This window comes from Microcaecilia unicolor, chromosome 1 (assembly GCF_901765095.1).
Source record: "Microcaecilia unicolor chromosome 1, aMicUni1.1, whole genome shotgun sequence".
NCBI classification, from domain to species: domain Eukaryota; kingdom Metazoa; phylum Chordata; class Amphibia; order Gymnophiona; family Siphonopidae; genus Microcaecilia; species Microcaecilia unicolor.
In genome coordinates this window covers 217278670-217304775 of record NC_044031.1, presented here as the reverse complement: position 1 = coordinate 217304775, position 26106 = coordinate 217278670, and the positions used below count along the sequence as shown (strand labels likewise).

Below are 26106 nucleotides of genomic sequence, written 5' to 3'. Positions count from 1 at the left end.
GATGCAGAATCTCACTGTGGGGATGCCGTTGGAGCCTCCGCGGTGGATACCTCTAACAACAGATGCCAGTCTCCGGGGCTGGGGGGCTCATTGCCTGGACAAGTGGGCCCAGGGCCTCTGGTCGCCGCTGGAAGCAGGTCAATCCATCAACTTTCTGGAGACCAGGGCAATTCGGTTAGCTCTGCTCCACTTCGGTTCTCTTCTGGAGGGCACAGCTGTGCGAGTTCTCTTGGACAACGCCTCGGCAGTAGCCTACATCAACCGCCAGGGAGGTATGAGGTGCCGTCTCCTGTGTCGGGAAGCGGAGAGTCTTCTGGCGTGGGCGGAGATTCACCTCACGGCCATCTCAGCCTCGCATGTGGCAGGAGTGGACAACGTGCAAGCAGACTTCCTCAGTCGTCACACTCTCGATCCCGGGGAATGGGCTCTGAGCGATCGGGCGTTTCAGTTGATAGTACAGCGCTGGGGTCTTCCAGTACTAGATCTCTTCGCCTCCAGGCTCAACTCCAAAGTTCCTCGCTTCTTCAGTCGCCGAAAAGATGTGAGGGCGGCAGGGGTAGACGCCCTCTTGCAGCAGTGGCCCTCCGGCCTTCTTTACGCGTTTCCTCCATGGCCACTAATAGGTCGTCTCCTACAGAAGATCGAAGACCACGGGGGGCCGATCATTTTGGTGGCACCGGACTGGCCTCGGCGTCTTTGGTACGCGGATCTCCAGCGTCTGTCCGTGGCGTCTCCTCTTCGTCTTCCGGCACACAAGACTTTGCTGGTTCAAGGACCAGTTTCGCATCCAGATCCAGCTCGATTTTGTCTTACGGCTTGGCTCTTGAACGAGCTCGTTTAACTAAGCGAGGATTTTCAACGCCAGTGATTTCTACCATGCTGCAGTCTCGTCGCCGTTCCACCTCTCTAAACTATATTCGCACGTGGAGAATCTTTGAGGATTGGTGTGCAGAAGCTGACATTGTTCCCTTTCGAGCGTCAGTACCTCAGATGTTAGACTTTTTACAGCGAGGTTTTGATAAGGGGCTCTCTCTTTCGTCGCTGAAGGTGCAGGCGGCAGCTCTGTCCTGTTTCAGAGGTAGAATAAGGGGTAAGTCTTTGGCTAGTCTTCCCGAGGTGGCTCGTTTTTTGAAGGGGGTCAGCCTTCTTCGTCCTCCGGTCAGATCGGTTTTTCCATCTTGGGACCTTAATCTGGTGCTTTCGTCGCTGACAAAGCCTCCTTTTGAGCCTTTACAAGCATGTTCTCTGAAGGATTTAACGCTTAAGACGGTGTTTTTGGTGGCTATCGCGTCAGCTAGAAGAGTCTCAGAGTTGCAAGCTTTTTCCTGTAGATCTCCATTTCTGGAATTTTCTAAAGAGCGAGTGGTCCTTCGGCCGGTTCCTTCCTTTTTGCCCAAGGTACTATCTCGGTTTCATATGTCCCAGTCGGTTTTTCTTCCTATTCTGGGATCCTCATCTGGAACGCAGGAGCAGCGAAAGTTGCATACTCTGGATGTTAGGAGAGTACTTAAACGGTATCTTGCGGTTACGGAGGACTTTCGTCGCTCGGACCGCCTCTTTCTGCTGTTTGCTGGTCACCGCAAGGGCCTGGCAGCTTCTAAGCCTACTTTGTCTCGGTGGATCAAAGAAATGATAGCGTCTGCTTATCTCTTAGCAGACAGACCAGTTCCGGCAGCACTTAAAGCTCATTCTACCCGGGGGCAGGCAGCCTCGTGGGCGGAGTGTTCCTTGGTGCCTCCAGCAGAGATCTGTAAGGCGGCGACTTGGTCGTCACTTCATTCTTTCTCTAAGCATTACAGGCTAGATGTACAGTGTCGTCAGGAGACCGTCTTTGCATCTCGCGTACTCACAGCGGGTTTGCTGGGGTCCCTCCCTTAGGACTACTGCTTTGTTACGTCCCATCAGTCCAATCCTGGGCCGGTCCGGAGGGACGCTAAGGAAGGAGAAATTAGACCTTACCTGCTAATTTGCTTTCCTTTAGTCCCTCCGGACCGGCCCAGGACCCTCCCGTGTTCTATGGTTCTCAACTTTACTGTGTACAGAGATGCAACTGTCGTCTACAGAGCTGTTCTGCTAGTTAGACAGTTAAAGGAGATACATTATGGTCTATAAGAAATACATTATGTTCTACAAGTTAAATGTTTTGCAAGTTCTCTGTTTATTCAGTTCATCTGTTTATTCAGTTCATAATATGATACAACTTGCACAGTTTATGGGATACACATTTCTGTACATAATTGGCCATGCCACGGCTCTGAACCGAGTTGTTGGTGCGCCCAGTGTCACGGCGAAGCCGTAGTTTAAGCACGTTGATTTCTCTTGTGCTTCCTGGCTGCTTAAATTCCTCAGGGCACAGAATATAGGTCCTTCTTTTCCTTTCTGCTTGGTTATTCAAATACTGAGGCTAGGGTCACAGGACCAGGGCTCTCATTGGCTCTCTAGAGTCAGAGTTTTTTCTCAGTCTCCACCTGCTGGTAGGCGTGCACAACCCATCAGTCCAATCCTGGGCCGGTCCGGAGGGACTAAAGGAAAGCAAATTAGCAGGTAAGGTCTAATTTCTCCTTCCTTAGCGTCCCTCCGGACCGGACCAGGATTGGACTGATGGGTTGTGCTCGCCTACCAGCAGGTGGAGACTGAGAAAAACTCTGACTCTAGAGAGCCAATAGGAGCCCTGGCCATGTGACCTTAGCCCCAGTATTTTCTCAGTCTCCCAGCAGGTAGGAAGTGAGCCCATTAGTCTCTCTCCTTTTCTCTTTAGATATTACAGATATTTGTGATAATTCTTCTGTGCCTGGAATCTTATTTAGAGGCTTGACAGGGTTTCCTTTCTCTTCTTTCTTTGACAGCCTCGGGGGTGTTAAACTCGGGTGTCTCGAGTCCACCCCCCTTCCTCCCCATCTCCCTGGCTTAGCAGGGAAGGGCCGTCCCTTTCTCTGGAAAGGTGTACCGTCTTTGGGAGAGGCAGCCACTTTTAACAGGTAGCTGCTTTAAAAGAATTAAATCAAATAAAAGTAAATTGAAAGAAGCAGCCTTTCTTTCCCCAGACTTCTAACGAGCAGGCAGCTCCAGTGTTTTATTATGATTGAGGGGTTATAAAAAAACAAACAAAAAAAAAAAAAACAAACAGAAGAAAATAATTCAGTATCTGTGACTTTAAACAGCGATTTTTCTCGTCAGATTTAATTTCCTCCATTTCCTTGCGTTTTGGCGGCGGCAGTTTAAACAAATGAAAAAGAAAAAAAAAAAAAAAAAGAAAGGTGCGAACCGCGTAAGCGCGGCCACCTGTTTTTTCTGATATGGCTTAAAAGTTCAAACAGCTGCTGTCGGTCAGCGTCGCGCAGTTCACGCAGCCGGAACGTGTAAATTTTGCTCTCCCTTCAAGGTTTCTTCGGGTCCGGTGCTGCCTCCAGTTTTTTCGGGGCCTTTTTCGCCGGCTGTTGTTTCTTCGCCGTTCCACTGGGCTCCGCTTGTTCGGAGGTGTCGGGCGCGCTGTCGACGATCGCCACAGGGCCAGTGGAGCGAACGGCGGCCATTTTGTTTCTCCCTCCATCTTATCAGTCGGGGATCTCTCTGCTGAAGGTAAGGCTGCAGTTCATAGAGCAGTTCGGCTCCAAGATGTGTACACTTTTGTATGTGCTGAACGGCGTATTCTAAAATGCTCTTCACATCAGCAGGCAATATTTGGTTGAAAGGGGGCTCCTTTCATATATGGATATATAACAAGCTTTTCTTCTTTTAAATTTCTATGTATCACGGGGCTGTTAACACTAGTTTTTTCTGGTGCTCAGTCATTTTTCATTGCCTGGTGGAAAATCTACATCTTATCATAATATCATAATTCATTTCAAGCATTTTCCTCAACAGCTGTAGTATTATACAGTGTTTTAAGAACTTTAGAAACTTTCTCTATAGGCATAGAGTAAATTTCTGTCTTTCTCATTCCCTTGTGAATAGGACTACATTGTCTAAGAGTCAATTGATTGGTACTTTGCAATTCTGACCATAATATTAGTTCCTTTCAAGCATTTTACTCCATGCGTATGATGTTATATAGTGTTTTAAGAACTTAACAGACACTCTCAGTGGCTGTAGTGTTATACAGTGTTTTCTTTTTCCGACTTTAAGAAGCCTTCTCTAGAGGCATACAGTATATTGTTCAGATGCCATGGGGATATATCAGCTCTTTCATATTCTCTGAGGGACAGTCCTGTCTACCAAGCTCCCAGTCACTCAGCTGCCTTAGCAGGCATGCTTTATTCATGTCTTCCCTTCTTTTCCAACTGCCTTGAAGCCTCTCATTTTTCATTTTAGCTTTCTTATGGTTTTTACAGGACATATGGTCACTTAGAGAATAAAGTCATCCTTTCACTTAAAGATAGTGGACGGTCCTCGAACCATCTACTCGTGTTTGTCTCTACTCTATCAGTTCAGCATTGGCAGATTATAAACATCCTGGTTTGGTCCAGTATGCCTATACATACCATCTGCTATCTCTTCCTCTTCCTTAGAGACCTGATGTTATATCAAGCTTTCTTGAATTCAGATACAGTCTTGTCTACACTGCCTTCACCAAGTGGCTGTGGCACAACTTCACTTTTTTCGTTACAGGTAATTTCCAAGTTTGTCCTTTTCATTTTCATTCTATGCGCCTTCACTCCAGAGTGTTCTTTCAGTTGGAAGGGGATTCACTCACTTCCTGTGTATTTATACCATAGGTACATAAGTATGGTTATGCTGGGTAAGGCCTAAAGTCCATCAAGTCCAGCATTCATATCTAATGGGCATAGGTACATAAGTTTTGCCATTCTGGGGAAGCTCAAATGTCCACCTTTCTACAGCCAGAACAGCATTAAAGAAAAAAAAAAAAATAAAAAAAACCTCTCACGAGAGTATCGAACAGAAATCTCTGCTTCAAAAGCAAGGTTTTGCAGTAATTCTGCAAACTAACGCATACAATATTTGCCATGGCTGTTCACCACTAGGAACACCGGGGTCCCTGGGCCTAGGTTCGGTGTTTTAACCTGAAACAAGCTCAACATTCATATCTATTGGGTGTGAGTCTGGTACTACTACTACTACTTAACATTTCTAGAGCGCTACTAGGGTTATTCAGCATTGTACAAATTAACAAAGAAGGACGTTCCCTGCTCAAAGGAGCTTACAATCTACATCTCAGTGAGGGAGGACGCATGACCGTGGTACGTGGATTAGTGGTATGTGGATTAGGGAGATCCAAGAAATTACAGGCCGGTGAATCAGACGTTCATACTGGGACAATTTTTTTCTGTCCGGAGCATACTACCATAGCTGGTGGACTCCTATATTCAGAACTTTCTATATTCAGAACTTACCCAACTATGGAACGCCATAGAGATAGGGTTGGAGTTTGTAGCCCTATTTAACTGGTGTCCTTGGTCACCCTTCCTCTTCTCCTCAGGATCCAGAGAATGGCTAGTTTTTTGCTTATGCATTAACCGGTCATTTTCAGCAGTACTCTCTCTTCCGTTCTTTTATAGATCTAAGAGGATGTTCATTGCGCTCTTAGGGTCATTTCATTCTTACCTAGACGACTGCCTAATTGGAGAAAGTCTTATCAGCAGAGTTCTCAGGTCACGCACCGGGTGTTGCATTTCTTACAGTCGCTAGGTTGGGTGGTGATTGTAGCCAGGCCTCTCATTTGATCTCTCATTTGATCTCTCATCAGATATCTCTGATTTTCTCTTTGTTTAGTCAGGTTGGCGCACAGTCTTTTGTCTCCTCTGCAAACATCCCAGTTTATATTTTTCTTGGTGACCTTGGGCCTTCGGCCATTTCCTCGCTCTATTCTGCAGAATGCAATTTTACTTTCTAATGCCCAAGAAGGAATTTTCCTTCATCCTATTGCGAATCTCAGGGTCATCAATCGCACTATTTAAGTGTCATCTAGTTATCTCAAGAACCTTAGTTCTGTCATTGGGATGCATCGTGCAGTACACTTTTTGGCAGAAGCTTGTTTGTATTTTTTTTCTGGGGGACCTCAGCAATTCGTTTTACCTTCGGGTGAATTTTGTTTTCCCTACTGACAAACAAGGCGGAGAGAGCTATGTTGGTCCTTGCCATGGCAATGGGTTATGTCATCCGCCAAGGAGGAGTTAAGAGTATACTCTTGAGTTTGTACTCATTTTTTCTTAGTTGTGTCACCCTGCATTTAGGTGAATGGACTCTCATTTTTTTCAGCCTTACTTCCTCACTGCGACACTTCAGGGCTATCTCTTTTTGCCTTCAGGCTCACGAACATTTCTTGCTTCTTCCGTTCAGCAACAGTCTTGACGGAGACAGGGACAGATGCCAACGTCCAGCAGGGGTTTTTCAGCCTTCTTTATGCGTTTCTTCCATCATCTCAGTAGGTGTTTACGCAGAACCAAGGCACCCTTCTACATCCGGACCCCCAGTCACTCAAACTTATGGCGTGGTTACTGGGTCTGCAACATCTTTGATATTTTCGCAGGAAGTACTTCAAGTTTTAATTGCTTCCAGACAGAAATCTACATTAAAGTCCTATGAATCAAAGTGGCGACGGTTCACTCTGTGGTACTCCTCTCGCCACTTCATTCCACAAACAGTATCCATTTTGCATGTTTTGGAATATCTTCTGCATCTTGCGAAATCTTGTCTGTCTTACTCATCCATTAGAGTTCATTTGGCAGCTCTATCAGTGATGCATGATACTGTTGACAACCGCACGCTTATGCAGCATCCACTGTCAAAGCGGTTTCTTAAAGGAGTCCTGCACCTGTACCTCCCGCTTCGTCCACCAGCTAGGTGAACTAGGTGAACAGACTCTTAAAGTTCTGTTTTCTAGTAGCCATAACTTTTTCTATAAAGTTTTCCTCTTCAAGCAGTGTTTCCCAGTAGCCATTGCAGCAAGTAGATCTATGTGTGGAATACTTCTACGGTTGGTAACTTCTTTTCGGTTTGCTGTAGTTTAAAGTTTTCACCTTTCCCAATCGGTTTTTTCTTATTGGTTTTGTCCTTCTAGCCAGTAGGCGTAAAAGTTTTTCATTGTTTCTAACCCGCTATATCGCGAAGGATCAAGGAAATGAGAATGTCTATTTCTCTTCTCGCTGAGAGGGCAGTTCCACAGCGTATTACAACATATTCCACAACTTCAGAAGCGGGCTCTATTCCTACTATGGCGATTTTTGGTGCTCTCGGTGCACATTGGTAAGTTGGCAACTTAGTCCTAGTTTCATTTTATTTTGCTCATTGGGACACACTACATGTTGTCGCCAGGTGGCCTATGCAGCATGAACATTTCTCTGCAGTTTTCATAGGGTCCCTCCCTTCAGATTACTGCTTTGGTACTTCCCATCAGTCCAATCCTGGTCCGGTCCGGAGGGACGCTAAGGAAGGAGAAATTAGATCTTACCTGCTAATTTGCTTTCCTTTAGTCCCTCCGGACCGGACCAGGCCCCTCCCATGTTCTCTCTACTCTTTAGCTTCTTTTATTAAGTAGGAAGTGTATTCAGTAGGAAGTGTATTCATTCCTTTACGATTCGTGGAACAATACTTTTTATATACAGAACTTTACGTGGTCTATACCACTTCTCTGGTGGTTGCTGGTGAGCTCAATTGCTGGAATCTATCTATAAAACCTTAAATACGCCATACCACTTCTCTGGTGAGAGTTGTGGCTGAGCTCAGTTGCTGGAATATCTATAAAACCTTAAATATGATTTACCACTTTTCTGGTGAGAGTTGCTGGTAAGCTCAGTTGATGGAATATATATAAAATCTTAAGTGGGCCATACCACTTCTCTGGTGAGAGTTGCTGGTGAGCTATAAGACAAGTGAGCCATACCACTTCTCTGGTGAGAGTTGCGGGTGAGCTATATTATACGTGAGCCATACCACTTCTCTGGTGAGAGTTGCGGGTGAGCTATATTATACGTGAGCCATACCACTTCTCTGGGGAGAGTTGCTGGTGAGCTATATTACATGTGAGCCATATCGCTTCTCTGGTGAGAGTTGCTGGTGAGCTATAGTACAAGTGAGCCATACCACTTCTCTAGTGAGAGTTGCTGGTGAGCTGTAATACATATCGGGCCATACCACTTCTCTGGTGAGAGTTGCTGGTGAGCTCTGATACTTGGCATTGCCGAGTGCTTTGTGGCTGCTAGGATTCCATACGGCACAGAAGGTCTTTCTTTCTTTCCTGCTTTGTTATTCAAATACTGAGGCTAAGGTCACATGGCCAGGGCTCCTATTGGCTCTCTAGAGTCAGAGTTTTTTCTCAGTCTCCACCTGCTGGTAGGCGAGCACAACCCATCAGTCCAATCCTGGTCCGGTCCGGAGGGACTAAAGGAAAGCAAATTAGCAGGTAAGATCTAATTTCTCCTTACCCGTGCTGGATTAATGGCTCGCAGAAATGACAGTCATTTTCAAAATTTAGTTTTACTAAAAGCAAAGTGGTTTGAATGGTAGAAGAGTAAAGTTATTGGGATAAAAATGCTAACAATGATTGAATTCACTGTAGTTGCAGTACTTTTTCTTTTTACTCTAAAAATATTAGGCAATAACTTTTACTTTCATTTAAGTACATTTTTAATGTGTTCACTGTACATTTTACTTAAGTATTAAAATATACATTTAATTTTACTTTTACTGTAGTACTTTGAACAACATTGCATTTCACCAATCACTTCCGCCTACTCCACAACAAGCTTTTCAGTCTCCTCTGTCTGTGGCTGATCTCAAAGATCTGCAGTCTTTTCAGTAATTTGCCTTTTCACCACCACCACTTCTTGACAAATTTCTTTGAACCAGTTCTGCATCTCCCCTCTAAGGCCATGATTACATTCATCATCTGCCAGGGACCAGTTTCTGCTGCTATTCAGTGATCATGATCCTGCTGCTGCCATTTTGGAATGCTCCCACAAGAGGAGCCACTGCACAGGTGAAACTCCTTGAGATCCTCAGGTGTTTTTCCGTGTCAGTGCTGAGTGGTTTTGGAAGGTTCTCCCTTCAAATTGGATCACTGCTGCTGATGATATGCTAGGGATTTCTGTGATTCAACTGCAGGCCACATGGAACTTCTCAGATAGCATCCTGGCAGGTAGCATCACTTACTTCTCACATGAAATTGCTTTTATATTTGTATATCATCTTGGGCTGCAAAGATAGGTGAACAATTAAATAGAAATGAAAATATCAAAATCTACACTAGATAGGATTGACAAAGTTCCTTTATGGTTGGAGTTCCCCTCACAGACTGAGAATAATGTTATTAGTTTATTCTCTCTAAAACCTAAACCCTGGGTAGAAATATTTCAACCTACTTAAGTACATAAGTATTGCCATACTGGGACAGACCGAAGGTCCATCAAGCTGAGCATCCTTTTTCTGCCAGTCCAGGTCACAAAACTAACATATTCCAGTTCATAAATTCAGAATAAAACTTTTTTTTTCCTAACTTTGTTGTCTGGGCATTTTATTTACCCAATTTTGTTGGTCCCAGTGAGTTTTTCTCTTGTTTGTCTTCTGCCAACTTTCTCTATTTGTCCTTTCTCCTCACTCCTCCTGTCTTCTTTTGTTCCCTCACATATGTCTCTGACATATTTATCTTTCCTGCCTTTTCTGCCTTTCTGTCCTTTCAGATTTCATCCTCTTTCTCACCCTCCAGTTCTCCAACTCCTTTGTTTTACTTTTCACATACCTATCAACTATCCATCTCCTTCTCTCAGTCCCTAGCTCTCCCATTTCCAGTCGCACTCCTTCCCCATTCTCCTGTTCCCTTCTCTCACCCCCATTACCACATTTTTGCCCTCTGTACTCACCACTCTCCTCTCATCCCTTGACAACACCTCATGGCCTCTCTCGCATGTTGTTCAGCATTTCCCCACCCTCCACCTTTGTAGCTCAAAATCTCATCTCTCTCTCTCCTTCTTTTCACCCCCACACTGTTCTACCCAACATCTTCCCTCTCTCTTCCCCTCTCCACTCTCATACTCTTGTAGCCAAACATCTTCCTTCTCTCCTCCCTCCAAACATTTGTAGCATATCATCTCCCTGTCCCCTCTTCATTCCCTACCCTAATAGTGCAGCTTCTCTCCTTTCTAGCCAACAATGTAGCATCTCCTTTTTTCTCTCTCCTTCCTCCCATAGCATCCTCCTCTCTATCCCTTTCTTCTCCTTCCCCTCAAAGTGAGCATCTCCCCTTCTCTCTCTCCACTCCATCTTCTCCCTCTCTCCCATTCCTCTCCTCTCCCCCAATAGCATCTCCCCACTCTTTCTCACGTCTTATTTATAATCCTGCTGTCTCTTCCTTCCCCTTGTCCCCTAAAGGCCATCTCCTCCTTGTCCAGCATTTCTCCTCCTCCCCTCCCCCACCAGTGCTCCAGTTTTTCTCCTCCTCTCCCACCCCACCCATTGGTCCAACTGTTCTCCCAACCAACCACCCACCACTGATTCAGTTTTTCCCCTTATCCCCCCCACCCACCATTGGTCCATCTTTTACTCTTTTGTTACCCCCCACCCACAGACCAACCAACCATTGGTCCAGCTTTTCTTCTCCTCCACCCCCACCCCACCCCACATGAAAATGTAAAAAGGAAGGAGGGAAGGGGGATGAAGGGATATATTTGGGAAATTACATTAACTTGCACTGTAAGGTTTAAGGACATGTTCTCAGAACATAAAGACCAGATATTTACCTTTAAAATGTTTATTTACAATACAGGTAATGCAATAATGTTAAAAGACAGTTTTTAGGGATTTTAAACATGGGAAATGTGCCACAAGATAAATATTGTTAGAAAGTCTGAATTATAAATTAGGCTGAATTAATAGTAACTCGCTTTGATGGAGGCTGCTGGTTGGAGTGGTGCAGGAGGTCCTTGCTAGAAAAGAAGTCTTTTTGTAGCAAAGTTGTTGCTGGAGCCTGGAGAAAGTCTTATCTTGGATGTGAAGTTCAGCAAGGCCCAGGGATTCAGTGAAGGTCCAGAGAGATGCAGATCAGGACCCCGCAGGCATGGTCCAGGCAGGGAGAAGAGAGTGGATTCATAGAACATATATACAGGAACTGGGTTGACAATTCTTCATACATAGGTTGCCAGCAGGTCTAACACCATACACTGAATGTAAGATTTGCATGTTCCAACAATTTTTTTTAACAAAGAAACACAATTTTTTGCCAAGGAAAATGTTACCTTCTGTCTCACCTTTCCGCGTATGCAGAAACAGGAAGTTGTGTCAGACAGAAGGCTCCAATGTCGGCACGAGTAGCATATTGCAAATTGCTGCTCGCTGCTGGCAATCTCTAAAACAAGAAGACAGCTTTGAAAAGGTATAGGGGGCGGGGAGAGGGCGGAAGGAATGCCATTGCATATTAGAGAAGGAGAAAAATGGAGAGAAGCCTGATCATGGGAGGGGAGTGGGGAGGAAGGAAGTCATGGGTGGTGACATCACTTCCTGGACCCAAACAAATGCCAGAATGCCATTCCGCTCTGTTCCAACACAAATTAAGCCCTGGTTAACAATTAAAAAGGGAACTCCATTAAATAATAGGACAGTCATTCTCACTACAGGGCCCCTTTTACTAAGGTGCGCTATCAGATTTAGCATACACTAGAAATTCATGTGCGCTAAACGCTAAGACCCATTATATTCTTATGGGCATCTCAGCATTTAGTGCATGCTAATTTTTAGCATGTGCTAAATCCACTTGCACCTTAGTAAAAAGATCCCTAAAAGAATAAAGGAGAGAAACATTCACACTGATGAAACATACTGTACTCCCAAACCAGGCCCTCCTATCTAAAAAAGAAAACTCCCTGTTGAGATGATTAATAATTACAAAAGGCCAATTATTATTGTTCATTCGTTCAGAAAGCATGTGAACATGCTGGCTGCCTTTTAGCATTGCAATGTATGCCAAAATTATAAATATCAGAATATATTTTTCATGCCAAGATCCTTAAATCAGCAAAAGTGGATTTTCAATGGACTTGCTTTCACCATGTCATTGTACAGATGTTTTTTTTTAGCACTTCTAAGCAAATCCACCTTTTTTACTTCCCCTTTCTGAATCTGTATTACAGAGGTGCCATAGAAATGAAATAATATAACAGAATATTTCATTTACACTGCAACTGAACCACTAGAGGAAGGTAAGGATTTCCATGACTCATTTTTCACCTTAGGTTCCCCCAGTTTTTGTGAGTCATAATTTTCTGCTAATTATATACAAGGATGGGGAGGAGGAAGAGGAAGAACTATTTTGCTTATGGAACTTAAACATGCAGCTGCTGCATGATTTTCATATGAATAAGAAGAAAGTCTAAGTTGAAAACAGATTTCATGAAACAATATTGTGTTTCACCTGTCTTAGACGTACAGTACTATTTATTTTTGTCTAACTTCTAATATTCCTGATGTCATTTAGGTAACAAGATGCCATTCTTTCCCAATTATAATTAGGCCAGTGCTCAAAAACGTTTATTTGTATAGTGGTGCCGTTACATTAAATATGATGCTAGCAAATGCTAAATTTATTTGTAATAAGATACCTGCTGTAAATGATTCATTGATGCCTAAACTGATCTTTTTGTGTTCCAGAGTCTTTGTTATCTCATACAGATGCAATATTGTTAAATTAGTTGATTAGTAATGACTATGGGGCAGATATTCAGAATTAGAAGTGAGCCTGGATATTCAGTGCTGTGCTGTTTCCAGTGATGGCATTGAATATCCGGTTTATTTTTGGCAGCTATAAACTTTGTCGACTAAGGCAATATTCAGCACTGGCTGGCTGGCTAAGTTCATAGCAGCAAAAGACAGGCCTGCTATTTACACGGCCCCATTTGACTGCAAAACTTAGCTGGCCAGAATTTGAATGTTCATGGCTAGCCGGCTATATTGAGCTGACCAGGCTATCCCCTGTTGAATATTTGCAGATAGCCAATTAAGTGCTATTTAACTGGCCAGGAGCTGTTCCTGGCCGGTTAAATGGCACTGAATATCTGGCAGTATATGATTTTTCATCATCCTAAGAAGGTTTTTTTTTTGGGGGGGGGAGGCAGGGTTGGAGTACTGATATTCTCTAAAAAAGAAAATTTAGGATTGAAGAAAATGCCCTACTTATGGATGTGAGAATACTGTATGTTAAATTTGATTGTAATTCCTTGTACCCTGGTCTCATTGCCTTTTATTATCCTTCCTGCTTTCTTTTCCCATGCATGATAACACTTGTGGGACATCACAGACTATGGCTACACATAGCCATTTTAAGCAGTTTGATAAGAATACCCTATTGGATATTTTGGCACCCTTACTTACATCATAGCACCCTGAGCCCCCAGACACATTGATACAGCACTGGCGTACTTCTCTAGATGGTGTAGCATTGAAACACAAACACAGATTGGGAGATCAAGGCAGGCCCGCCAAGGGGAGGGGGGGGGGGGCAAGATTTCTCAGACCCAAACTGAAGGGAAACAGGTTGAGCAATAGTCCGCAGATACCCTGGCAGTGGGTCTCTATAGACTGAAGAGATATATAGGGGTTCTCTGAGGAGATTCACAGAAATATCATACTACATATCAGCTGTTCACCCACAAAGTTCCCGGCTGCTCCAGAATCAAGGAGAGCTTGGATAACAATCTATTTACTTTCCCATTGAAGGGTGACAGGTAGAGTAAAGAGGGAGGTTGGAACAACTCGGAAATGACCTAGGGAAGTCTCCCCCACTACTCCTAGGCCTCATAGGTTTCCCAGTTTCCTGTATCACTTAGCATAATGTCCCAGGTCTGCACAGTGTAAAACAGTGGTCTTACATTCTCTGATGCCTTTTCTCCTCCGACAAAAGTTGAGTGGTTTATCTGCATGGAAACCTCTTCCTCCAGGGTGGCAGAAGGAGCTGGCATCTGTGGATCTGTAGGGTCCTGAAATTGGGGTGTCGACTGTGTAGTGTGGCATTTGCCTCCACGTTCTTTAGCCCTCTCTTGAAAATGAATGTCCACCTTGATGCATAGGAAACCAGATCATCCAAACTGGTGGGGAGATTCTGTCCTGCAAGTTCATCCTTAAGGTGCCCTGCCATATCCTGCCAAAAGACGGCTACCTGGGCTTCCTGATTCCATTACAGTTCTGAAGCCAGTGTCCAAAATTGAATGGCATACTGACCCACAGTTAGTGTCTCTTGTAGGTGCAGGAGCTCAGAAGCTACTGAAGACAGATGCCCTGGCTTGTCAAATACATGCTGGATCCGCATGAAGAAGGCCACCAGATTGGACATAAGTGGGTCATTCTGCTCCCATAGGGGGAGATACCCAAGCCAGTGCTTGCCCGGCAAGGAGAGAGACAATGAAAGTGATCTTGACCCGATCAGATGAAAAGTTCATCAAACACTGGTTAATAAATCCTCAGCAGGCCTTGGGGTTCCCATCAAAGTGCGGCAGTTCCTAGACTTGAGGCCGAAGCACTGGGTGAGCTGGAAGTGGTGTCGCTAAGGCAGGCCCTGGAGGCAGATTCAAAACTGGAGTTCCTGCTGTTTGCAGGAACCTCCTTAGTGAGGTCAAGGACGTGGCCCAAACAGGTAGTCAGATCTTGAGCTGAACCAGACAACTGCTGAAGCTGAAGAGCCAATTGCTGGAGCAACTGCAGAGCGGGTGACTCACCTGAGCTCATGGCCTTTGTACTCTGTTATGGCTCAGGGTAGGTGGGTCCTTGGGTTGCAGTTGGGTTTACGCTTCCCACTTAGCCTGAAGGCTAGGCAGGCCCCAACTGTTGGTAGGCGAGTCACACCCCAGTAAGGATGTGACCAGAGGATGGCTCAGAAGAACCCTTGGGGTTTTACCCGACAAGAGTTGAGGCCAAGGAATGACCCTCAAGAGGGCCCTTGGGGGTCTGGCTTGACAAAGCCACCTTTAAATCTAGACTGAAAGCCCACCTCTTTAACATTGCTTTTGACTCGTAACCACTCGCCTCCACCTACCCTCCTCTCTTCCTTCCCGATCACATTAATTGATTTGATGTGCTTACTTTATTTATTTTTTGTCTATTAGATTGTAAGCTCTTTGAGCAGGGACTGTCTTTCTTCTATGTTTGTGCAGCGCTGCGTATGCCTTGTAGCGCTATAGAAATGCTAAATAGTAGTAGTAGTAGTAAGCAGAGTCAGAGGGCTCAGAGGCTGTGAACAACAAGACACAAACAGGAAGAGGATTAGAACACAGGTAGGAGCAGGGCTGCAACACAGGCAGGAACAGGAGATAGGCTGCAACACACGCTAGACAATTCTAGGAGACCTGTTGCAAAGGCACTGGCTGGGAGTCAGAAACTTCCTTATGTACTGCCAAACAGGAAGTGATGACATCAGCCAGCGCCCTCTTGCAGGGCTATAAAGTAAGTCCTACGTTTCTAGAAAGTAAACAGATTCTTCATGGCATGGAATGCTGCTGGAGAGTGGAGACCAGGAGGGTTTGATGACAGGAGCCGTCATCATCCTATCTGGCCCATTATCTGGGCTGATGGCAGTGGACGCTTGCCGCCATATTGGCCAGAACAAAACAATTGCTATCGCTATTGAAAACAGTAGGAAACCTATGAGGTTTATATTGTTTTATTAAACCTCCTAGGTTTTGCATTCTTGGGAACTGGGGTTGGAGGGTGGGATGTAAGGGGGGGAGGTGGAAGAGATGTTTGGGGAGTTTTCGAGGGGTTTCTGAAGGGGGGATGGTTATATTCCAAATGTATTTGTCAGTGCTGTGTTGTGGATTTCATTGCTGCACTATGGGGTCCTGTTACAAAGGTGCACTGAAAAATGGCTTGCAGTAGTGTTGCTGCAGGTTTTGGGCGCGTGCAGAATAATTTTTCAGTGCACCTGTAAAAAAGCCCTCTTTTTTTTCCCCCGAAAATGGGCATGCAGCAAAATCAAAATTGCCGCATGTCCATTTTGAGTCTCAGACCTTACCACCAGCCATAGACCTAGTGGTAAAGAATTTGGGCAGTAATGACCTATGCGCATCAGATGCCACGTGGTGCGCATCTGCCACTTGGCGCGCCAGAAAATAAAAAAATATTTTTTAGTTGCACATAGCGAACGCGCGCCAAAAATGAAATTATCGCGAGAGCCATGCGGTAACTCCATTTTGGCGCGTGTTGGGCGTGTATAGACACCTACACGACTTATTAAAAGGGGCCCTATGTGCACTATATATAGGGGCGTGGGGGGGACAACTTCAACCTTTTGATGTCATGCAGACTCCTCTCATTAAACCTCCATGCTGGAGACTACAGAGAACAGGTGAGGGATATGACACATCTCCCGCAGACCCTTATTTCCACTAGGTGGATAAAAGCCCCTAAGGGTAAGTTGCTGCTTTTTTATTTTTGACAAGCTTAGTTTACCTATCCCTGGCAACCAGATCACTAACTATGCAATTAATGAGGGCAAATATGCATCCTTTTCTTAGCAAACCTTATAAAGTGACTTATTCTTTAGCAATTGCAGGTTTATTGCGATACTTATCATATTTTAGATAATCAGTAGCATAGAGTTATGGTGTGGAGACATTATTGATATCTTTGTCCAGTAATCTGATGCGGAGCACAGAGAGTACTGGAGTGGGTTCTGTTCTGATGTTTCTGGATATTGCAGCAGCTTTTGATCCTGTGAGCTATGCTTTGCAACTTCAACAGCTGCAGAGTTTTGGTATTAGTGGTGCAGTTCTCCAGTGGCTTTCTTCCTGTCTGACTGGACAAATACAGGAAGTTCATATAAGTCCATTGACCTCTAGCTGGGGTTAATTGTCAAAAGGTGTCCTGCAGACAGCCTTACTGTTTAATATCTATATGTGGCCTTGGTGTGATGTTATTCAACCACACAATATTTACTATCATATTTATGCTGACAATATTTTGGCTGTGGAACCACAGGTTACTTATAAATGACAAGAAAAATGAGGCTACAAGCAGTAAGTCCTTTGTCCTCCCATCAGTCCTTATTGTGGACAACGTTGATACAGCAGTAAAAGAGGATGTACTTTATTTGGGGCTGATAAATCAACATTTTATTATGGAGTTCCCATATTAACAAGGCTGTGTGTATGGCTTTTCACAATGTTAAAGTAATTCATCATTTTTCGATCAGTTTTAGATGCTGGTGACTTTTGCACTGCGTTTTAGACCGTCTTAATACCCTGCCTGGATTATAATAATATTTTATTTCCTGGCTTGCCTATTTCCACGCTTAGAGCATTACAGTGCAGAATGCCACTGCAAGAACTGTTTTGAGAGGGGCCGATATTCAGACCAGAGCATTGAATTTCTGGGTGTTTATGATGCCAGCCAAATTATAGCCAGTTATGTGTGATATTCGGCACTTAACCAACTATAAAGGACCGCATAAAGATAGGATTGCCTTTTATATGATCCTATTTATGAGGTTAACCTTCAGTGGTTAACTGCTGACTCTGCCCCCAGAACGCCCCCAAAGTAGCTGGTTAAGTGCTGCTGAAAATGCACTGTTAGCATCTCCTGGCCATTTAAATCATTTTGAATATTCAGACCCCTATGGCCTATCCAGACTGCCAATCCATACCATCTACTATCCCATCCTCTCCCTTAGAGATCCTGTGCCGGTGTCCATGGGCGTAGTTTGACTGTTTCATTTGGGGAGGCAAAGGATGGGGCGGAGCATATTAGCATATTCATTTGCATATATATATGCAAATGAATATGCTAATATATTTCTATCCATCCCCTTCCCCATTCTATCCAGCGTCTCCCCCCCCTCTCGCCCCCTTCGCAGCATCTCCCATAAAGAACGACAACGTGGATGCAGCAGCTCACAGGTTTGAGTGAACGGCGACGGCTGCGCGGGGGAGTGGAAGCAGAGACTTACCAAATGGACTAGACCGAGCCAGCATTTCCACTCCAGTGGCGGACGGGCGAGCGAGCGAGCGGGGGTTGTAAAAGCAACAAGCAGGCACGCTCGTCTCCGTCTGCTTCCCTGCCCTCTCTGCGTCCCACCTTCCTCTGATGTCATTTCCTTTCGGGCGGGACGCTGAGAGGGCAGGGAAGCGGACGGAGACGAGCGTGCCTGCTTGTTGCTTTTACTACTGGTGCCCCGCCCGCCAGTTCGCCGAAGCGACTTTGGATAAGTCGTCGTCGTCGTTTGGTGGGGCACTGCCCCCCCTCGCCCCCTCCCCCAGTCTACGCCCATGTCGGTGTCCCAAGCTTTCTTGAATTCAGGTACAGTTTTCATCACCTCCACCTCCACTTCCACAAATTCACCACCCTTTCCGTGAAAAAGTAACATAACTATTTCCTCAGATTACTCCTGAGTCTGTCCCCTTTCATCTTCTTTCTATGCCCCCTCTTTCCAGAGCTTTCTTTCAATTGAAAAACTTGCCTCCGGTGCATTTATCATGTCTTACCTCTCTCACCTGTCTTCTTACCCTGTAAGCAGTGGTGTGCTGGTAAATGTTTAACAACAGGCTCTCTCCCCGGTCCCCCTCTGCGCCCCCCACTGTGCCCCCCCAAATTGCAGAGCTGACTATAGCCGGGGAGAGAGCCTGGGGGGTGGGGGGTGGCAATGCATTATCCAGGAAAAAAAATTAAATGATCCCAGGTTCCAATCTAATTCATGTTTAATGTGGGATAAAATGCCATAAATAAGTAAATAAATATAAACTTTTAATGTTGAGCACCTGATTCTCAAAGTGAACATACTCCAAACATTATAATGAAAATAAAATGATTTTTTTCTACCTTTGTTGTCTGGTAACTGTTTTTCTGATCATGCTGGCCCAGTATCCGATTCTGCTGCTATCTGTCATCTTAACTCCGTTTCCAGGGCTTCCTTTCCATTTATTTCTTTCCATTTCTCCTTTCTTCTTCATTTCGGGTCCTCAGCTTCTGCCTATTTTCTTCATCCATGTGCAGTTTTTCTCCTCTCTTCCTTTTCCCTCATCTCATCTCCTTCCTCATTCTTCTCTCCCCTCCATCCATGTCCAGCATTTCTTCTCTCTCCCCTCCGCTCCCCTGCCCTGCATGCACCCATGCCCAGCAGTGACCCTTCTTTCCCCTGCCCTCCATCCACCCATGCCCAGTAGTGACTCTTCTTTCCCCTGTCCTCCATCCACCCATGCCCAGCAGTGACCCTAATCTCCCCTGCCCTCCATCCACCCATGTCCAGCAGTGACCCTAATGTCCCCTGCCCTCCATCCACCCATGCCCAGCAGTGACCCTTCTTTCCCCTGTCCTCCATCCACCCATGCCCAGCAGTGACTTTAATCTCCCCTGCCCTCCATCCACCCATGCCCAGCAGTGACCCTCCTCTCCCCTGCCCTCCATCCACCCATGCCCAGGGGCTCCCTTCTCTCCCCTGCCACCCCTCCCGCGTTGCTCACCGGCGACTTCTCCTCCCTCCCTCCCTCCGGATCCGTCCCTCACCGACCTGACTCTTCTGATTCTTCGGCGGGACAGGCAGTCTTGCCTGCCCGCTACCAGCGCTGACTCTCCCCTGCCAGTTCGCGCTTCAAAATAGCTGCAGTAGAAGTCTCGCAAGGCCGCCTCTGGAAGTCTCGGCAGCCATTTTTAAAGCGCAAACTGGCAGGGGAGAGTCAGCGCTGGTAGCGGGCAGGCAAGACTGCCTGCCCCGCCGAAGAATCAGAAGAGTCAGGTCGGTGAGGGACGGATCCGGAGGGAGGGAGGGAGGAGAAGTCGCCGGTGAGCAACGTGGGAGGGGTGGCAGGGGAGAGAAGGGAGTCCTTGGGCATGGGTGGATGGAGGGCAGGGGAGAGGAGGGTCACTGCTGGGCATGGGTGGATGGAGGGCAGGGGAGATTAGGGTCACTGCTGACTGCCTGCCCCGCCAAAGAATTAGAAGAGTCAAGTGAGGGACCGGATCGGGCGGGAGGGAGGAGAGCCGGCTCGCAGTGGGAAACAACCGGCTCGCAAGTCGGTACAAAATGTAACAACCGGCTCTTGCGAGCCGGTGCGAGCCGGCTCCAGCACACCACTGCCTGTAAGTCTTGCAATTCTGTTGCTTAATATTATCTTTAACATATAATGCCACTTCCCCTCCCATTCTTCCAACCCTTTCTTTTCTGGGACTTGCACAAGTAAGTGGCTTTATGATTTTCTTCCTCCCCCCATGTCGATTTTGACACCCCCCCTCCCAACCCCCCCACTCTGCCAATTCTGACCCCGCCTCCCAAACCCTCTACCTGAGATGACTCCCCTGGACTCTTCCCTGACTCTCCTCTCAGAATACACCCGTCTGGCCCACTGCAAAAATGGCCAGTCAGAGCCAATATTCAGAGGCACCGCCCAGTTAATTGCTGCTGAATATATCAGCCACTGGCCACAGAGCACAATTTAAATGGGAAGAAGCCTTTCCTGTCCGTTTAAATTGCTTTGAATATTGACCAAAATATTTACAACAAACTAGGTTTTCTAGAGCTAGAAACATTCTGTTTGTTCAGAAGACTTAATGAATTCAATAAATGGTACATACTTAATTTCTGAATACAACATAAGGAACAGCATGTGGTGGGTGTCAAAACAGAAATCCATTACCACTCATTTAAGGGCTGTTTTACAGAGCGGTGGTAAACGCAACGCGGGCTTACCGCTCGCTCTTCCAGGACTACTGCCAGCCCAGCACAGCTGCCGGCGAAAGTCCCACCCCAAGCGCGCTCCATTTCTGGGGGAAAGAGAAAACCCCCATAAATGGCTTGTGCAGTTGTAACCTGGTGGTAATCGGGCATTGCTGCATCCTGCCCGGTTACCGCTGGGTTAGCGTGGGAGCCTTGATCGCCAATGAGTGGCGGTAAGGGCTCCCCTGTCGCATGGCCACACGATAAGAGTTCTCTTACTGCATGACCAAGTGTATCTGGGGGCGTTTTACCCACTGCAGTAAACGAGGGAAAAACAGCCCCGGCTGCTAGCGCAGGGCCCTTTTTCCTGCAACTTGGTAAAAGAACCCCTAAGTTCTTTATTTGAAGGTTCAGAGATTTTCACGTTGTCATATGCTGATGACATGTTTCTGCTGTGCCCTGTCATGAAAAATTGAGAGAATACTTTGGCCTCCTTAAGGTATTATATTTCTATTATGGGTAGGTAGGCATTTGATCATTTAAAATTAAATAAAATGAAAATATTATAGTTTGGCAATGTGGACACATCTTTATGCAAAGATAACATAACGGGGGAAAAATTAATGATTGAAAATCATTCTAAAGTGTTAAGGATTATTTTAGACTCAAATCTCTCCTATTTTGACCAGATCAATGCACTTAGCAAGAATTTCTTTTTTTTCAAGCTCAGGCAGGTCTGCGCAATCAGAGCATCACTGCACCCACTTAATTTTAAGATCGTGGCCCAGGCGATTTTGTTGCCACTGTTAGATTATTGCAGCTCCTTATATGATTCTCTGTCTAGCTTTATGAAAGATCTTTACTGGTTACCTATCAAACAACGGATTAGATACAAGCTAGCTTGCTTGGTTTTAAAAGCAATTTGTGGCTTAAATTCTGAAGTTGTAGTAGATCTTTCGTTTTTTCCAGCCGTTGGACGGAGTAACTGTTTCTTACGCACTTTACGAATGGGCTATTCCACATCTAAAAACATACGTTTAGAAAAGGTTCATGAGAATTCATTTTATTTTCAGGCAGTCAAGATTTGGAATGATCTCCCTCTCGAGACATTAAATCCATTCCATCATATTTTGCTTTGAGAAAAGCCTTAAAAACATTTTCGTTTGAGTTATAACATAATTGTACTTGTTTGATGTAATTTACAGCTAACTAAATCTAATTCCCTTTTATGTGAAGGCTTATTCTGTTTAACTGCTTCAGATTCTTTGGGAGAGTTGGCAGCATATAAAACATGAATAGAAATAGAAGAGACAAAATAGCAATCAGGGTGTTAGATTAAAAATAAACTTTGGAAATGTCTAGAATGACAAAAGAAATGATCCAGACAACAAAAATTAGACAAAGATAAAATCTGTGTAGCAGGGTGAAAGGATAGGACCAATTTATGCCATTTCAAAAAGAAAAGAGAGAATTAAAGAAACATGAAAAGAAATATCGAAAAAGGAGTAATTTGTCAGTGAAGAAAATGTGAGGAAATCCATAAAGCAAGGTGTTTTACATAGACAAGTGTGTGTCATCATCTGACATGCTGGGATGGAAGTGCTCTCCCTGAACTCAAAATTTAATGTAGAGTACTGAACATGTGTGGCTTGTCCCACATGCTGTGGTCTCTTCAATTTTTCAGTTGGTTCTAAAGCTCAAACAGTGAGACAATGCTTAGAGATGTTGCGGGGAGGGGGGGGGGGGGATTGTGTTTCTTATCAATCCTGCTGTCTACAGAATATGCCTATTATAGGTTTTCAACATTGCTTTTTCCACTGACAAGCAGGATTTAGTCAGAAATAAATGGTGAGTCCTGGATATCTCTTCCTGCAACATATCTTGGCAGTTGGAAGGAGGGGTTTTTTTTTGCCAGGTAGAGGGCAGCCCGGAGGATGGATAGCAAATCAGAGGTGACAAGAATATATAGTGATCTGCTGCCAAGTTTATATGAACAGCCAAACTCTGCCCCCCCCCCCCCCCCCCCCCCCCCCATTTGAATTGCAAGATGTGTATTGCAGAGAGCATAGGGCTCCTTTTACTAGGCGGCGGTAAGCCCGATGCGGGCTTACTGCTCATTATGCAGGAGCCCAGCGGTACTTCCCACCCCTAACACACGTTCATGTCCGGCACTACAAAAATGTATTTATTTTTGTAGCACTGGAGTGTACCTGGCGGTAATCAGTTACCACTGGGTTAACATGGGAGCCCTTATCGCCACCTCAATGGGTGGCAGTAAGAGCTCCCCCCTCAAATGGATGCGCAGCAACTGCTTTACTTGCCGCACAGCCATTTTCTTCGGGAAGGCGAGACTTCCCTTTTACCAGCTGCGGCAAAAGGGGTCTCGGCACGCATGTACAACACGCACTGACGCCAGCACCGGTCCTCTTTTGCCGCAGCTTGGTAAAAGGGGCCCGCAGTTCCTTGAAACACCTTCTTTCCAGTGTGGTCCAACAATCTAGGATCTTTCCAGGAAAAATATTACAGAAATCTTTACATTTTTTTGGCTTTATGCATTGCTGCTTCCGTGACTACGGAAGATTGTGACAGCTAGATTTTATTAAATCCTTTATACTTCACATCCAACTGTATACTACTACTACTACTACTACTTAACATTTCTAGAGCGCCACTAGGGTTATGCAGCGCTGTACAATTCAACAAAGAGAGACAGTCCCTGCTCAAAGAGCTTACAATCTAATAGACAAGTGAACGGTCGGTCCGATAGGGGCAGTCAAATTGGGGGCAGTCTGGATTCACTGAACGGTAAGGGTTAGGTGCCGAATGCAGCATTGAAGAGGTGGGCTTTAAGCAAAGACTTGAAGACGGGCAGGGAGGGGGCTTGGCGTAATATATATATATTGTATAGAGACAGGCTGAATACAGAGTGGATTTTGCCACATGTGGGGTTGCTGGTCGCTGAGCAACTGTTGTCTTTGAGGTCTCTCTCTATATTTTAAAAGGGCAAAGACATCTGATCTGGTCTCCGTTTGCTATTGAAGGAGAAAAGGGTATAGTTTCTAGTTTATTAACATTTTTTATACTGCTTTTTTTTTTCTTACAAAATCAAGGCAGCTTAGAATAAAAATTACACAGCCAAGAGCTTTAAAATGAAAGGAATGCCATAAATCAACAGGACATTTTATTTATAAACTTTGAATATGAAACATCCTTGAACTGGGACTCATTCTTTAAAAGTGGAGGGGAAACGCCAGACTGGAATTCCTGTAGATCCCTTCTTTTCCCATTCTGCTGAGGGTAGGTGAATATGAAAAGGATCTAGCTTGCATGGAAGTGAGTCTGGGGAGGACAGAGGGAGGAAATGAGCCAGTTTGTGCTCCCAATCTGAAGAGGATAATAAGGCGATCATAGGATCTGAGCAGGAAGCTCTCTGTGCAGTAGAAGTGAAATGGCTCCCTTACATTGTATCCTAGAGCGAACTGCTATATCTTTGAGAAACCCCTTCACAACATCTTCAAACATCCCTTGACTAAAACTGTGGGAATGCTCCAGCAACTGAAATGGTGTGAATGAAGACTTATCAGCTACCATAACCACTGACCTAAAATTATCATTATCTAAAAATAGTTTTAATCTTTTTGTCATCCTAAATTTGTAAAACCTTTTCTGTACCACTGTTTTCACTCGAGATCTTAGTTACAGCTGTGAATCAATCCAAATATGTAAATTCCTCAATTCAGAAAGATTGTACCTTCTATAACTACCCTAATCAATCCCTTCTTTCCTCTCTCTTCCCTACTTAATCTTTACACAATACTAACTGTATCTGATATGCTGAAATGACAATGCTATTAAAACTATGTAAGCCACATTGAGCTTGCAAATAAGTGGGAAAATGTGGGATACAAATGCAAATAAATAAATAAATAAATAAATTGTAAATCATATTCTTCTAACTTCAAATTTTATAAATAATCCAGACCTATCAATCTTGAAAGTAATATAATTGTTTTCTTTTTTTTTTTTTTTACATTCAAACACAATCTTTGCTGAAACATCCATTCTTGTACTTTAAAATATTAGATATATGTGGTAAATATCCTTGATAAAATGCCCCAGCAGGTCTAATAACATAAGAATCCTGAACCCTTCGTCCTTATTATATACATCCATAGATGTTGGAATCAGATTTTGCATTGTACCATGTAAAATTCTACAACAAAAAAAAAATAACCTGTTGCACTATGATTCATGTTTTGTCAAATTTACAATGAAACTATTAAGATAAAACATAGGTATACTGTCTAGAGAGAGGTCGTAATATCTTCTATAGAACTAGGACTTTCTTTGTGAAAATACAATGAGGAAAGTAGCTGATACTACAATACAAAATGCTTTTTAGTATACACATTAATTGCTGCTGTTGCTCGATAGTGAAAGAGTGCCCTCAGAAACAACCACTCATTTAAAGGCAATATAATTTCTTTTGCCACGGTGACATAGCACCTCTTTCATCGGGCCACTCTTGTTCGTAAACATATGTGTATGTGCTATTTCCTCAGTTAATAGTGCTATAACAAAACATTGTGCTGAATCAAAAAAAAATGTGTACTTATCTTAAAACGTTTTTTTCCCCCAGAATCTTTTAGTCCAATCAGTCACTCTTCCAGACTGAATAAAAGACTTCCCCTGAAAACGTCCGCTGACTGAATATCTATCCCTTTATTTCTCTTTGGTCTAAGGAGATGCATCAGGCAACAGAAGCACTTCCTGTCTCCTCGGCTTTATCATCTCTGTCTGTCTCTTCTTTTAACACTGTAACATATAACTTTTCTTTTTGATCCTTCCCTCTTCCTCTGTTTTCTGTTTCTATTTATGATATAAAATTATTGTAAAACCACCTTGATATATCTCTGTGGAAAGTGCTATAAAAATATCTGAATAAACTAAAGTAATTCACAATTTTTTTCTAAATATTTGTATTATGTTTATATCAGTCAAAAAGGCCGCACGAGCTAGCCATCATTTATCCCCACAAGTGCCCTGTCCTTCTCTTCATCCCACCCATCATATCCACGATTTCATTGATTATGGCAGTCAGTTGAGACTCATTAACCAGGTCAACATTAACCCCCCCCCCCCCCCCCCCGTTTTCTAAGCCGCTCAACAATTCAGACACAGCCCATTCAAAGTGAATGGGTTGTGTCGGCATTAGCGCACGGAGGCCGCTAGCGCAGATTAGTAAACAGGGAGGTAAGTAAACAGATGCACATTAATTATTTTAGAACAGGGTTTCCCAAGCCAGTCCGGTTTCAAGATATCCATGTTACAAGAAATGATTTATCTTGGGGAAAAGAGCTCTAGAGAGCACTCGCTACTGTTTATAATTTAAGAGCAGGTGCTGTATTTATAAGTTTTAGGATATTAATTTCTCCACCAATCACCAAAGGTGATAATTGCAGTAAATTAAATAAATTAAGTATATATAAAAGATACCATATACTCAGAACACAAAGAGACCGTATTTT

The 26106-nt window shown here is 44.4% G+C and overlaps 1 protein-coding gene across 1 annotated transcript in view; it reads left to right on the top strand.

Moving 5' to 3' along the window:
* LOC115473286 (thyroid hormone receptor beta-like) overlaps nucleotides 1–26106 on the top strand; it is a 120112-nt gene that overhangs the window by 2298 nt on the left and 91708 nt on the right. The window lies entirely within an intron of this gene.